Raw genomic sequence first — 4,714 nt, 5'->3', positions numbered from 1 at the left:
CTGTGCTCCCTTGCACTCTAGGGGAGCCAGTATGTGGAGACGAACGGGCCAATGAAGGGGTCCCTTTCTTTTACTTTTACCAAGTGGTGTTCAAGACCATCGTAGTGCGCCTACCCTTCTCCTGGTTCGAGAAGGAACTGCTGTCGGAGATCAATGTTGCTCCGGCCCAGTTATACCCCAACAGCTGGGCCTTTATCAAAGCCTTCGACATTCTCTTCGGATTTCTGGGTTGTGCACCCTCGGTTGACCTCTTTCTTCACTTCTTTGAGGTGAAGAGGCAGAGACACAACCTCTGGGTAACTCTCAGTAATGTCCCCGGGAGAGTTCTCTTCACACCCTTCCAAAGCTCGTTCTCCGGGTGGAAAGGCCGGTTCTTCAAGATCTGCCGTACTGACCTGGTTCTCGACGCTCTGGATGGGTTTCCGCTGTACTGGGTGAGAGAGACGAGGGCCCTCAAAACCAAGCGCTTCAAGAAGCTGGCTCCAAGTGATCAAATAGCTTGCCAGATTCTTGCTGAGGCGGGAGGTTTTGACTCTGCCACTTTGATCAGCCTGGAGTCCAACGCTGGGACTCTCGAAAAGTACATAGGTAAGAGTCGCTGCCCTAGAAACTCCGGCCCTTGTTGTTCTCTGTACATGCATGTCTTGCCTCATGGCATCTCTGACACATTTATCTCTCTTGGTGCAGGTTCGAAAATAAACCGAGAAAGGAGGACACGACTTACCCGAGCTCTGCGGGCTGGGAAAGGGGCTTCGCCTTCCTCCAGTGCTGATTCTGATGACCACTGAAAAGTGGCTCTTTTGTGACTTGCACGAGTTGTAATATTCGCCCCATTTGGGCTACTTCAATTGTATTGAACATCGCTTGTAACACCGACTTTTTCTATATCAATTGATTTTTGCAACGTTACTTTACTCTGCATACATTTTGCATATTGCGCGCTTTCCTTCGCCCTGCTCATCAACGGCGCCCGCCTCCATCCAGGCGACGCCTTCTTTCTTGACGATGCCTTGATCTAGGCGGCACCTTCTTTCTTGGCGACGCCTTCTTTTGGCGACGCCTTTCCTTACTTCAAACGGAGAAAGATACAGGCTAAAAACCAAGGCACTTCTTTTTCTCAAATTGGTTTTACCTTTATTAGGGTGACCTCATTAAAAAACCCCCGAGAGGGAAAAAGAGCGTCCCCTTGAACTAAATTGTTACATAGCTGGTTACATAAGTCAACTGAAATAAAATTTTAGGCTGGCTGCATTCCAACTGCGCGGGATAGGACCTCCATCTAAAGTCTCCAGGTTGTACGAACCGTTGCCCTTAGCCTCAGTAACTCTGAAGGGTCCGGTCCACTTGGGATACAACTTATTCTCCAACTCGTATGGGTGGGCTTTCCTCATCACTAGGTCGCCGACCTGAAACTGTCGCGGCTTCACCTTAGAGCTATATTGCCGCTCTACTCTTCTCTTCGTCGCTTCAGCCTTTATTCTAGCTTCTTCCCTGGCCTCGTCTAGCAGATCCAGGTTTACCCGCCTCTCTTCATTGGATTCCTCCACCACAAAGTTTTGAAAACGTGGCGAGCTCTCATGTATTTCCACCGGGATCATCGCGTCCGACCCGTAAACCAAACTGAAGGGCGTCTCCATAGTAGAGGATTGGGGCGTGGTGTGATAGGCCCATATGATCCTTGGTACCTCTTCTGCCCACGCCCCTTTGGCTTTTTCTATCCTTCTTTTTAACCCTCTCAGCAGAACTCTGTTTGCCGATTCTACCTGCCCATTAGTCTGGGGGTGCTCAACTGATGCAAACACCTGTTTAATGCCTACCTCTGCACATAGGTTTCTCAACTGTTGACTGACGAATTGGGTTCCGTTGTCGGATATCAACCACCTAGGTACGCCAAAACGGCACACAATGTTCTTCCACACAAAATGTTGTACTTTGTGCGCTGTGATTTGTGCCACGGGCTCTGCCTCTATCCATTTGGTGAAGTATTCGATGGCAACGATCAAATACTTCATCTGCCTGATCGCCAATGGGAAGGGGCCCAGGATGTCGATTCCCCATGTATGGAAAGGCCACGGGCTGTATATGGACCGCAACTCTTCTGGCGGCGCCTTGTGCTAGTCGGCGTGCTTTTGACATTGCCTACACCGTTGGGCGTGCTGTGCACAGTCCTCTTTCACTGTTGGCCAGAAGAAACCTGCGCGTATTACCTTGGAGGCTAAGGATCTTCCCCCTACGTGGCTCCCGCAGATGCCTTCGTGTAGTTCCGCCATTATCCTGGTGCACTCATCGCCACTGACACATGTTATGATAGGGTGAGTGAAACCGTGCCTGAAGGGCACCCCATCCACCAAAGTATACCTTGCGGCATTTCTTTTGACTTTTTTACCTTCTTCAGGCTCCACTGGGAGAGCCCCATCCGCCAGGTATCGCTTGTAGGGCGTCATCCAGGTATCTCCCCTGGCCAGAACGCATACCTGCATCTGCCCTTCTTCGGGCGCGTCCGCGTATGTGCTGATGCGGGGCGCCCTCTGTGTATCCTGGGTCAAAGAGAAATGACTCCTTGGTCTTCCCCTGGACGTATAAATCTGGAGGACGTCCACCCTGTTGTCTTCCACGAATCTACGCGGAGCTTTGAGGGTCTCCTGGATCACTGTCCTCTGTCTACCCCCCTTGCCTGAGCTGGCCAGCTTTGCAAGCAGGTCAGCTCTGGCATTCTGCTCCCTCGGGACATGTATCAGCTCAAGAGCATTGAATGCTCCCTTCAACAATTGGACATATTTCAGATACGCCGCCATCTGTGGGTCCTTCGCTTGGAACTCACCCGACACCTGCCCCGTAATCAGCTGGGAGTCGCTCTTCACCAAAAGGTTCTGTGCGCCCATCTCCTTGGCCAGGAGCATTTCCGCTATCAGGGCTTCATATTCTGCCTGATTGTTGCTTGCCTTGAAAGCAAAGCGCAGGGCCTGCTCGATCAGTATGCCGTCGGATCCCTCCAAGACTATTCCCGCACCGCTCCCTTGTTGGTTGGAAGAGCCATCAACCGAGAGCAGCCACTGCGAACTCGCCTCCACCTCCTGCTCACCTCCGGGCGACAGTTCCGCTATAAAATCTGCGTACACCTTTCCTTTGATGGATCCTCTAGGCTCGTACTGGATGTCGAATTCTGACAGCTCCACCGCCCAGCGCACCATTCTTCCTGCCACATCGGGTTTCTGCAGCACTTTCTGTATAGGGAGGTTGGTCATCACCACCACCGTAAAGCTGTGGAAGTAATGACGGAGCCTCCTGGCAGAAAATACTACCGCCAGCGCCGCCTTCTCTAGCGCTTGGTACCTTGTCTCAGCTCCCTGTAAGGCCTTGCTTACGAAATAGATGGGCTTCTGATTCTGGTCCTGCTCTTGGACCAACACGGAACTGATGGCCCGCTCCGTTACAGTAAAATATAACCGGAGGGGCACGCCCGCTACCGGTTTGCAGAGGACCGGTGGCGTCGCCAGGTACTCCTTCAGCTTAATGAAAGCCGCTTCACATTCATCAGTCCATGCAAAGCGACTGTTTCTCTTGAGGCATTGGAAATACGGGTGCCCATTCTCTCCTCCGGCGGAAACAAACCTCGAGAGCGCCGCCATCCGCCCTGTCAGCTGTTGCACCTCCTTTACTGACGTCGGGCTCCGCATGGCGATAATAGCCGCACATTTATCGGGGTTCGCCTCTATCCCCCTCTCGGTGAGCAGAAAACCCAAGAACTTACCGGCCTCTACCCCGAAAACACACTTCTTGGGGTTCAACTTGAGGCGGTACTTGGATATTGTGTTGAACAACTCCTCCAGGTCCGCCATGTGCTGCACCCTATTCTGCGACGCCACCACAATGTCGTCTACATAGGCGTACACATTCCTCCCAAACATTGGCGCCAGGACCTTGTCCATTAGCCTCTGGTATGTGGCGCCCGCATTTTTCAGCCCGAAGGGCATCACCTTATAGCAGTAACTGCATGTCTCAGTCATGAATGCAGTCTTGCTCTCGTCTCTTGGGTGCATCTTGATTTGGTTGTACCCTGAAAAGGCGTCCAGGAAACTCAGCACCTTGCTGCCGAACGCACTGTCTACCAAGGCGTCGATGTTGGGCAGCGGATACGAGTCCTTTGGGCATGCCTTGTTCAGGTCCGTGAAGTCAACACACATCCTCCACTTTCCGTTTGCCTTTTTCACCAAGACGACGTTGGCGAGCCACTCAGGGTATTGAATTTCCCTGATGTGGCCAGCACTCAGCAGCTTCTGCGTTTCGTCTTTCACCACCTGTTGTCGTTCCTCATTGAAATTTCTCCTTCTCTGACGCACAGGGCGGACCGCCGCGTCCATGCTGAGGTGGTGACACAGGAAATCGGGGTCGATGCCCGGCATATCCGAGGCGGACCATGCGAAGGCATCCAGGTGGCGCGAAATCACTTCTGCCACCCCTTCCTGTTCTTCTGGGCTGAGCGAACTTCCTAACTTGAAAGTCTTGCCGCCAATCTCCCTTTCTACGGCGTTAGCCGCGGGCCGCTCCCTGCTATCATCTTCGATGGGCGCCGCCTCTTCCACGGGCGCCGCGTCGTCAGGGCCTTCCTCCATAGGCACATCTGCTTCGGGCATCGCCCTCTCCGCTATGGCCTCTTCAGGCGTCGATCCGGCGGGCGTCGATCCGGCGGGCGTCGCCTCAATCATCGTCGTGT

This window comes from Phaseolus vulgaris, chromosome 8 (genome assembly GCF_000499845.2).
Source record: "Phaseolus vulgaris cultivar G19833 chromosome 8, P. vulgaris v2.0, whole genome shotgun sequence".
Lineage (NCBI taxonomy): Eukaryota > Viridiplantae > Streptophyta > Magnoliopsida > Fabales > Fabaceae > Phaseolus > Phaseolus vulgaris.
The sequence above is the reverse complement of the archived record's forward strand: the minus strand, read 5'-3'. Positions refer to the sequence as shown.